The sequence below is a fragment of the Arachis stenosperma genome, chromosome 1, assembly GCF_014773155.1.
Source record: "Arachis stenosperma cultivar V10309 chromosome 1, arast.V10309.gnm1.PFL2, whole genome shotgun sequence".
NCBI classification, from domain to species: domain Eukaryota; kingdom Viridiplantae; phylum Streptophyta; class Magnoliopsida; order Fabales; family Fabaceae; genus Arachis; species Arachis stenosperma.
This window is the reverse complement of record NC_080377.1, coordinates 15,897,568-15,908,149: the sequence shown is the minus strand read 5'-3', so window position 1 is coordinate 15,908,149 and position 10,582 is coordinate 15,897,568.

Below are 10,582 nucleotides of genomic sequence, written 5' to 3'. Positions count from 1 at the left end.
AAGTCCTGGCCATAACAGGTCAGGATCAAGGTTGGATGATTCCCATAATTAATTATCTCAAAATAGAAGCGCTCCCCACAGAGGAAAATGAGGCAAAGAGGTTGAAACAGGAGGCACAATACTACACTATCATAAACAATACTCTATACAGAAGAGGGATTTCAATACCATTGTTAAAGTGTGTACCGACTTCTTACACAAAGAAAGTTCTAGAAGAAGTACACGGTGGCATTTGTGGCAATCACCTCGGAGCGTAAGCACCTACCAAAAAAGTACTTCAGGCAGGGTTTTATTGGCCAACTCTATAAAAGGAAGCCACAGAGTTCGTAAAGACATGTCCATCATGTCAAAAACACGCCAACTTTCACATCGCTCCACCAGAAGAGCTCATCAGCGTGACCTCACCTTGGCCATTCGCAAAATGGGGACTCGACCTTCTTGGACCCTTCCCTCAAGGACCGGGACAAGTTAAATTCCTCATAGTAGGGATAGACTATTTCACAAAGTGGATCGAGGCGGAACCCCTAGCCAACGCCACTACTCAAAAAAGTCGAAAATTCCTGTATAGGAACATTGTCACAAGGTTCGGGTTTCCATACTCCATCACCACATACAATGGCACCCAGTTCACAGATGCGGGCTTCAAAAAGCTAGTAGCCGACTTGAATATAAAACAATAATTCACTTCTGTAGAATATTCCCAAGCCAATGGACAAGCCGAAGCTGCCAACAAAGTCATACTGGCTGGGCTAAAACGGATATTACAGGACACAAAGGGAGCCTGGGCCGAGGAGCTCCCGCAAGTCCTATGGGCATATTGAGCGACACCACATTCCACCACAAAGGAATCACCCTTCCGATTAGCATACGAAATGGAGGCAATGATCCCAGTGAAGATTGAGGAAAATTCGCCTAGGGTGATCCACTATAGTGAAGAAGCCAATTCTCAACTTCAAAAGGAAGAACTCGACCTACTCCCGGAAGTCTGAGAAAGAGCTCAGATTAGGGAAGAAGCATTAAAACGACGAATGGCTGCGAGATACAATCAAAAGGTAGTACAGCGAGTTTTCGCTGAGAACGACCTCATCCTAATCCGAAATGATATAGGAACAACTCGACCTGGAGAAGGAAAGCTGGCAGCAAACTGGAAAGGACCCTATCGAGTCATAGAAGTACTTGGAAAGGGCTACTACTGACTGTCCGAACTCGATGGGCGAGAGCTTCCTATGTCATGGCACGCCTGCAACCTAAGAAGGTACTATAGTTAGGGATGATAAAGGATCTTAGGATAAGACGCACTCTTTTTTCTGAAAAGGTTTTTTAATGAGGCGCCAAGCCAAGACCTACAAATCACCCAACTTAGAGGATTAACTTCCCGTATGTATATATTTGTATTTTCTTTTTTAATAAAATCTATTCAGATCTTCTATAAATGCTCAAGCCGCATTAACCTGAAACATTCATCGTCCGATTATAAAGCTACAGATCGACAGAAAGTGAAAGTCAAATTCACTATGCGATCACGATAAAAACCAAAAATGAAATCCAAATTCATTAAAAGTTCGACCAAACGAGGGTTAAACCCAATCTCTACAAAATCGGCAAAGATGAAAACAGAATAATGCAAGAAGTTATAGAAAGTGATCCATAGAAAGGACCTGGCGAGGTCCTAATAAAATGGATTGCTATAAAATAACTTAAAGACTGGCCGACGTAAAGAAGTCGGATCAGTCGCAATAACCAAAAAGTTATAAGTAAATCCCTGGAAAGAGGTCTGGCCAACCCTATAAAAGAGGATTACTATAACTCATAAGGGCCCGACATGACAAAGTCGGTCCAAAGCGTAAAATTTATAAAAGTATTCCCTAAAAGAGACCTGAACAAGGTCCAAAAAAGAGGATTACAGAAATAACTTAGAAAGGCCCGACATGACAAAGTCGGCCCAAAACATAAAGCTACAAAGTAATCCCTGAAAGAGACCTGAACAAGGTCCAAGAAAGAGGATTACAGAAATAACTTAGAAGGGCCCGACATGACAAAGTCGGCCCAAAACATAAAGCTACGAAGTAATCCCTGAAAGAGACCTAAACAAGGTCCAAAAAAGAGGAGTTACAGAAATAACTTAGAAGGGCCCGACATGACAAAGTCGGCCCAAAACATAAAGCTACAAAGTAATCCTTGAAAGAGACTTGAACAAGGTCCAAAAAGAGGATTACTAACAACAACTTGGACAAAACCGACGTAACGAAATCAGCAATCTCAGCGTTATACAAAGAAATTCCTAACAAAGACCTGAACAAGGTTCGAGCAAAAGGAATTGCTAGAAATAGCATCAGGCAAAGGAATCAAGCTAATCCAAACATGTCAGACAATGAAAAGTTCCAAACCCCCGAAAACTGAAAGGTATCAAGATAAGTGCAGACAGACATGATATAAAAACTACCAGTTATAATAATAGCAAGCTTCAGAGGCCACCAAAACCGACCCCAAAAGCTTGGAAACTACTTTTTTTTTCAAAAATAAAGTTGCTAAACAAGCAACTAAAAGAATGTCAACAGTCAGAAAACACCATTTACAAAAGAAAAAAGTTCAAAGCCCACAGATAGGGCCATACGCCAATATATCGAGAATAACTAAAGAGGATCTAGAGGCTTCCCAGTAGCTGCATCAACATGGGGCGAAGGAGGCGAATTTGGAGAGGCACAGCATCCACTGTCCTATCCTCTCAGTTCAAGATTTGACAATCAGGTTCCGACTCAATTCCGGCTGAAGGAGCTGAAGAAGTCGGCACGACAGAAGTCATGGCGATAGGCGCAGGAGAAGGCTCAGCATCATCATCATTAGGGTCATCAAGGACAATCTTACCGTCACTCACAACGTTGTCAAGGCTAAAGAGGGTAAGGTCGAGCTCGGGTGCAAAAACCCGAACCTACTCCTTTAAGTTCTCATAAGCAGTAGTCACGCTACCCACAAGGTGACCCTGGAGCTCCGCATAATCATCCTGGGCAGTCTCCAATTCACCCCGGAGACACACCACTTCTCTGTAGGCTGAAACATAGCTCTCATTGTGCTTCAGCGCAGTGTCTTCGGCCAACTTCACAGAAGCCGCCAAAGCCACAGAACTAGCCTTTTTACCCTCTAATTCTTTCTCCACCTTCGCCAACTTTTCCTCCAGCTCCTCCTTCAAACCTTTTATCCTATCGAATTCCGACTTAGCCTCCATCATGAAAGATTTTGTAGCATGAACCGGGATACCCTAAGCAGTTCTAAAAAGAGCCGCGCCCATATGAGCCATCTTCACACTACTTTTAGTTATGAACTCCAGGTGATGAAGAATGGACACATCATCCATTGAAAGACATTCGTAGGGGGAATCTGCTGGTTAACAAACTCGACGGCATCAAAATCAGAGGCATCAAGGTTAAAGGGCTCAGATGTTTTTTGCTTTTTTGGAGGAGGAGCGCCAGAAGCAGCAGCTGAAGTCTGAGGAGGGTCAGCCAGACAAACCTGAGGAGTATGGATCACCCTCCTCGGCACAGGTGAGCTCGGCACGGACGACTTCACCTGAACCTGAGAAAATCCCTCTCCTAACGCTTTGGCCGATATGTTTTGAGCAGCAGTAGGCCAGCAGCTTTCCTTGCCTTTTTAAAGGCCTTCAGAGAGTCATTATTTTTAGACATCTCTAAAAAACAGAATCAACCACAGTAAAGGGTTACAATCGCAAAATTAGAAAAAGTAAAGCTAAAAAAGGAAGGGTAAAAACAAGTAAGACAGTACCCAACATAGTCTGGACCAGGGACGGGCTCCCCAGAAACTTTTTTGTATCAAGGTGAGGAGGTTCCCCCATAGGTCCTCTAGAACAACCACAAAAGCCTGCTCAACCTCGTCAAGCATATCCCATGAATAACGAGACACAGTCACATTCTTTTGCCATTCCATAGGAAAAGCAGGCTCATCATTTTCATCAAGAAAAAAGGGGCAGGCCCCCTCAACAGCTCGAACTCTAAAGAAATAGTTCTTAAAGTCCTTAAAAGACTCGTCATACATAGCAAAAACTTTATGTCCCTGGGCGGATCTAAAAGAAACCCAAGAAGCTTTCTTTTTGGAAGAAGCCCCAGGCTTGGCCGAAACGAAAAGATAAAGAAAGAGAGTCTGAGAAGGTTTGATGCCTAATTCATGACAAAGCAACTGAAAAATCTTGATAAAACCCCTAGAATTCAGATGAAGCTGGGACGGGGCAACGTTACACGACCACAACAAATCGGTCTCAAAAACAGTAAAAGGAAAAGTAATGTTCAATAGGTTGAAAAAATATTCATAGGTATAGAAGAATGGACGCTCCCCCTCAACCAAAGTCGGAAAGCAAACTATCTCGTCAGAATCAGGTGCTACAAGCTCATAATCCCTCTCCTGGGCACCGCTACCACAAATCCTATGATATTTTCTCAGCTCTACACAAAACTCAGCATCCACCACAGAAACACACATTAAGACAAGGGAGTCCAACCAGTCGGACATTCCCTCAGGAACTTTAGAAGACGTCTCTATAATATTTTTACGAGAAGACATGGCCAACTAGTCCTACAATCAAAGAAAAGATGGATTACTAAAACTACTCGAAGTACTAATCAAACACCTCAGGCAAGTCAACGAAGAGCAGCTCAGGCATAAATGGATACAACTCAACATAAAGCATGCAAATAAGTGAAAAGTCAGGCATAGCAAATAAAAGGAAACCCTAGAACTTATGCCAAAAGATCTAGGGGCATCCTTTGAAGGTAGCAAAGGAATAAGGAGACAGGAAAAATTTTCAAGTCTACATCTTGGCATCTCTCAAACGAAAAAAACCCTCCTTCAAACCACAACACTTCAAAATATAAAACAATCATAAAAACGTCATCATCACCCAACAGTCTATCAGCAAGTGGAAAAGCATGCCAAGTAGAAAATAATCAAAAATGCAATCTTTCTCAGAATCAAGCAAGTTCGTTTCAAACCAGAAAGCACAATCGGGAGCAGTTACAAAAACTCAAAGCCCTAAGAGCAGCAACTACCAAAAAATGACGAAAGGTCATACAAATTGAGGAAGCCCTAAAATGGCGCACATTGCAGAAGCGATCAGACACAAAGCAAGCAAAGAAAGATTCAAACTTTCTAAAGTAAAAGATCGAAACTTTCTCAAAATGGGATATAAAACAACAAAGGAAGTAAAAGAGCGGAAAGAAGAACCAACCTGGGAAAACCGAAAGCCTCAACAAAATTGAAGGAAGGAAATGGAGTCAGGAAGTCGCTCTCTCACAAACAAAGGAAAGCACAGAATAATTGCCGAAACAAGCGTCACGGGAAGAAAAACAAAAATTGCAAACTTCAGGCAAAAACAGAAAGAGAGAAAGAAAATGGAAGTTACGGAGAAGAGAAACTATTTTTCTGGAGAATCAAAATTCAAAATGGAAAGGCTAAGAGAAATGGCACAATTAAAAATAATTAATGAAGGTATTAAAACCTCGCCTGTTCCCCAGGCTAAAAGTGCTAATGTAAAAGCGCGCGCTTTTAAAGAAAAGCAAAAGAAACGTTCCGCATTCTAAGGAGAACTCTACAAAGATGAAGTCGACAAAATGCTCGAGTTCGGCTTCGCCAGAGAAGGATCGAAGTCCTAAAAATTAAGACTCGACCTCAAAAGAAAGACCGAGCTCGAGAAGGGGCACTGTTCATACCCTGGGTCGAGTTGTACGACCCGGGATGCTTAGCAACGAGACGACCGACCTATTCAGGTCAAACTACCCGACCTCTTCTCAAAGAACTCGGCCAAATTGCCAAGGAATCCCAATAAAGGGCCCAAATAGAGGAACACGACCCAAATCCAAAGGCAGCCCAAGCCTATAGATATAAGGGTGGTTCCCATAAAGATAAGATAAGATAAGATAAGATAACTAACTTATCTTATCTGAAAATTTCATTCTACACCGTTATAAATACACTGGAGCACTCAGGTATAACTCATACTCTGATTCTACTAAAAACCTACTTAATACCATTGCTAACTTAAGCATCGGAGTCCCTTGCAGGTACCCCCACCCTCCGGTAACGACGGATCAGCACCACCACCAAGTCCAACAAGTCGGACACAACAGCTCCGACCAGCACAGAAGATCTAGTCCGAGATTGACCTACAGTTTCAGATAACCCTCGGAACAGTTCCCTTGAAGATAAGATAACTCCACTCAAAGATAAGATAAGATAACTATCTTATCTCTAGAAAAGGTCACTCTACAACATTATAAATACACTGGAGCACCCAGGTATAAATTATTGTTCATGCCCTGGGTCGAGCTATACGACCCGGGCTGATCAACGACAAATTGACCGACCTGTTCAGACCAGGACTACCCGACCTCTTTATGAAAGAGGTCGGCCAAATCGCTACAGAGGCCCAAGAAGGCCCAAAAAAGAGGAACATGACCCAAATCTAAAGGCAGCTCGAAGCCTAGAAAGATAAAGGCGGTTCCCTTAAAGATAAGATAAGATAACTATCTTATCCCAAAGAAAGATCATTCTACGCCATTTTAAATACACTGGAGTACCCAGGTATAACTCATACTCTGATTCTACTAAAGACCTGCTTAAGACCCTTGCTAACTTAAGCATAGGAGTCCCTTACAGGTACTCCCACCCTCCGATGATGAAGGATCAACACCATCTCCCAATCCAACAAGTCGGACACAACTGCTCTGACCAGTACAGAAGATCTCGTTCGAGATCGACCTACAGTTTCAGGTAACCCACGGAACACTAGCGCCATTTCCGGGGAACCTGGAAGTCATCCCATCATCATGGCGGACAACCTTGACAATGACAACGACTCTGATCTAGAGGACAGGACGCCGCACAAAAACATGGACGCCACATCAAAAGATACTCCTCAACCAAACAAAGATAAGAGTCCACCAAATGCAGAAATCCTAGAGGCACTTCATGCTCAACAAGAACGTCTCAAACAACTCGAAAAAGAGGCCAAGTATCAATGAGAAGCCGAGAAGGACCTCAAACGGGAAACTAGGTGATGTAAAGAGTTGGAAGATAAACTGTTACAGCTTGAAGCAGATTTAAAAGCCAAGATTACTCGATCCAATCATGAAGATAACCCCCGTAAAGACCAAGACCCATTCAACAAAGAGATTATGAAAGCCAAAGTCCCAAAGGACTTCAAAGCTCCCGACATGACCCCGTATGACGGCACATCACATCCAAGCCATCATCTCAGTAATTTCAGAAGCAAAATGTATCTCACCGATGCCTCAGATGCAATTCGGTGCAAAGCCTTCCCATCCACTTCGTCAGCAAAGCCCTACAAGGGGCATAACTGAACTATCAAAAGATAGAGAAGTTCACCTACGCCCTCATACTAACTTCTCAACGACTTCGCCCCCTACTTTCAAGCTCACACTATCAAGGTTCGGACTAATCAGCCCATGAAAAGCATTCTCCAGCAGACAGACTTAGCAGGAAGAATTCTACAATGGGCAGTCGAGCTATCTGAGTTCGATCTTCAATACGAAACTCGGACGGCCATAAAGTCCCAATATTTGGCCGACTTCATTGCTGAGTACACAGACACTCCGGGAACTCCCGTAGAATGGAATCTCTACATAGATGGCTCTTCAAACAAAACCAGAAGTGGCGCAGGTGTGGTAATAGAAAGCAATCAAAGAACCCAAATCGAACTCTTTCTCAAATTCAGATTCCCTACTTCAAATAACCAGGCCAAATACGAGGCACTCCTAGCTGGTCTGAAGCTGGCTAAGGAGGTTGGAGATAAAAAGTTTTAGAAGAAGTACACAGTGGCATCTGGGGCAACCATCTCGGAGCACGAGCTCTCGTAAAAAAAGTACTCTGAGCGAGGTATGAGATAAAGAAGTAATCCATAGAAAGAGGCCTAACGAGTTATGAGAAAAAATGGATTGCTAAAAATAACTTAGGATGGACCGACATGAAAAAGTCGGACCCGACTGATCAAAGCGTCAAAGTTATAAAAAGTAATCCATAGAAAGAGGCATGATCAGCCCTTATCAAAAGTGGATTACTAGAAATAAATAAGAAGGGACCGACATAAAAAAGTCGGCCCAAGCCGATCAAAAGCGACAGAGTTATAATAAGTAAATCCATAAAAAGAGACCTGGCGAGGTCCAACTAAGAATGGATTACTAGAAATAATTTGAAGGATTCAACGAAAGAAGTCGACACAGCAGAAGGCGTGCGCTAAAAGGGACACAGCTCGACCCAAAGAAAGCCACGACCTCACAAGTATTTTATGAGAATACTAAAAAGAATAGTCGAACAAGGCTAACCTCAAAAGGTCACTTTGACCAAAGCAGGAAAATAAACAAAAACAAAAGGCGATTGAAAAAGAGGTCGGACAGTAAAAGCTCCAACATTCTTGCAATTCCTCGAAGTTCTAAAAGATTGCAAACAAACACATCCAAAGAAAACAAAGCTACTATGAAGACTCAGAAGGCCACTCGAGAGTCAATCTCAAGAGTGCAAAGGCATTTGTTTTTCTAAATAAAGTTGCTAAGGAAAAAGCAACTAAAATGTCACAGTCAAACAACTACAAGCTACAGAAAATATAGAAGTTCAAAAACCCACAAATCAGGTCATTAAGATACAGAAGCAAAAACAGAAACTACAAAGGAGGCAAAGATTCCCTAGTGGCGGCATCCCGAGGTGAAGGAGGACGAGTCGCAAGACGGATGGCATCAACTGTTCCATCTGGACGAGTCAAAATCTGAACATTAGGATCCGACTCGGGACGGCCAACCTCGGGTGCAGGAGTTGGAGAAGTTGGGGCAACAGAAGCTTTGGCAGATGGCGCAGGAGGAGGATCTACATCACCATCATCATCATCTGGGGAAAGGACAATCTTCCCATTTTCTACAATATTGTCCAAACTGAAGAGAGTTAGGTCGAGCTCGGGTGCAAGAACTCAGACCTGAGCCTTTAAGTTCTCATAAGCAGAAGTCACACTGCCCACGAGATGGCCCTGGAGCTTGGCGTAATCAGCTTGAGCAGATTCCAACCTCTCTTAGCTTTACTATCTCACCATAAGTCCGGATATAGCCCTTCTTGTGCTTCTGCGCCATCTCCTCAGCCAGATTTGTAGAAGCTACCGTAGTAGTAGCCCGAGTCTTCTCACCTTCCAACTCCTTCTCCAGCTTTGCCACTTTTTTCTCAAGTTCCTCCTTCCAACCCCTTGATCCTATCAAATTCTGACTTGGCCTCCTCCATAAAAGCCTTTGTTGCATGAACTGGGATATCTTGAGCAGTTTGGAAAATAGCTGCACCTATGTGTGCCATCTTAACACTACTCCGGGTGATGAAATCTAGATGGTGAAAAATGGACACGTCATTCATAGAAAGTCGGCCATAAGGGGCGATCTGATTGTCAACAAACCCCACAGCATCAAAGTCAGGTGCGTCGAGGTTAAAAGGTTCAACAATCCTCTGTCTTTTTGGAAGAGGGCCGGTAGTGGGAGAAGAGGTAGCAGCAAAAGTTTGGGGAGGATCAACCAAATAAACCTGAGGAGTAGGGATCACCCTCATCGGCCCAGAAGTGCCCGAGGTCGGCTTCTTATGAGGAACCTGAGAGGATCCTTCCCCAGCAGCCTTGGCCGAGATGTTCTGGGCAGCTGTAGCTTTCCTCGCCTTCTTAAAGGCCTTCATGGAATCATTATTCTTAACCATCTCTGAAAAATACAGCAAAAACCAAGTTACAAAACTGAAAAAAAGAACAAAATCAAATAAACAAAGCAAAGCAGAAGAAAGAAGAAAGTCAGTCACTACCCAGCTCAGTTCGAAGAAGAGAGGGATCCCCTAAGAACTTCTTTGTGTCGAGATGGGAAGGTTGCCCCCAATTCTCCTCCAACACATTCACAAAGGCCTGCTCGACCTCATCAAGCATCTCCCATGAATATCTAGACACTACAACATTCTTTTGCCAGCATAAGGGGAAGGCATGTTCATTATTTAGCTCTAAGAAAAAAGGCCGAGCTCCCTCAACCGCTCGGAGCTTGAAATAATAGTTCTTAAAGTCCCTAAAGGACTCATCATACATAGAGAATACTTTCTTTCCTTGGGCAGACTTAAAAGAAACCCAGGAAGCTTTCTTTTTGGTAGAAATCCCAGGTTTGGTCAAAACAAAGAGGTAAAGAAAGAGAGTTTAAGAGGGCTTGACATCCAATTCTTGGCATAACAACTGAAAGATCGTAATGAAGCCCCAGGAGTTCGGATGGAGCTGGGATGGAGCTACATTACAGGACCACAATAAGTCGGTCTCAAAGGAGGTAAAATGAATAGTAATGTTCATTTGGCTGAAAAAATAGTCATAAGCAAAAACGAAGGGACGTTCCCCTTGGATCGGAGAAGGGAAACAAACCCTCTCGTCAGCGTCAGGCACTACCAACTCATAGTTCTTCTCTTGATCTCTACTACTACAAATCCGGTGATGTTTTCTAAGCTGCACACAGTATTCAAAATCGACCACAGAGACACATATCAAAACGAGGGAGTCCAACCAGTCTAACATGCC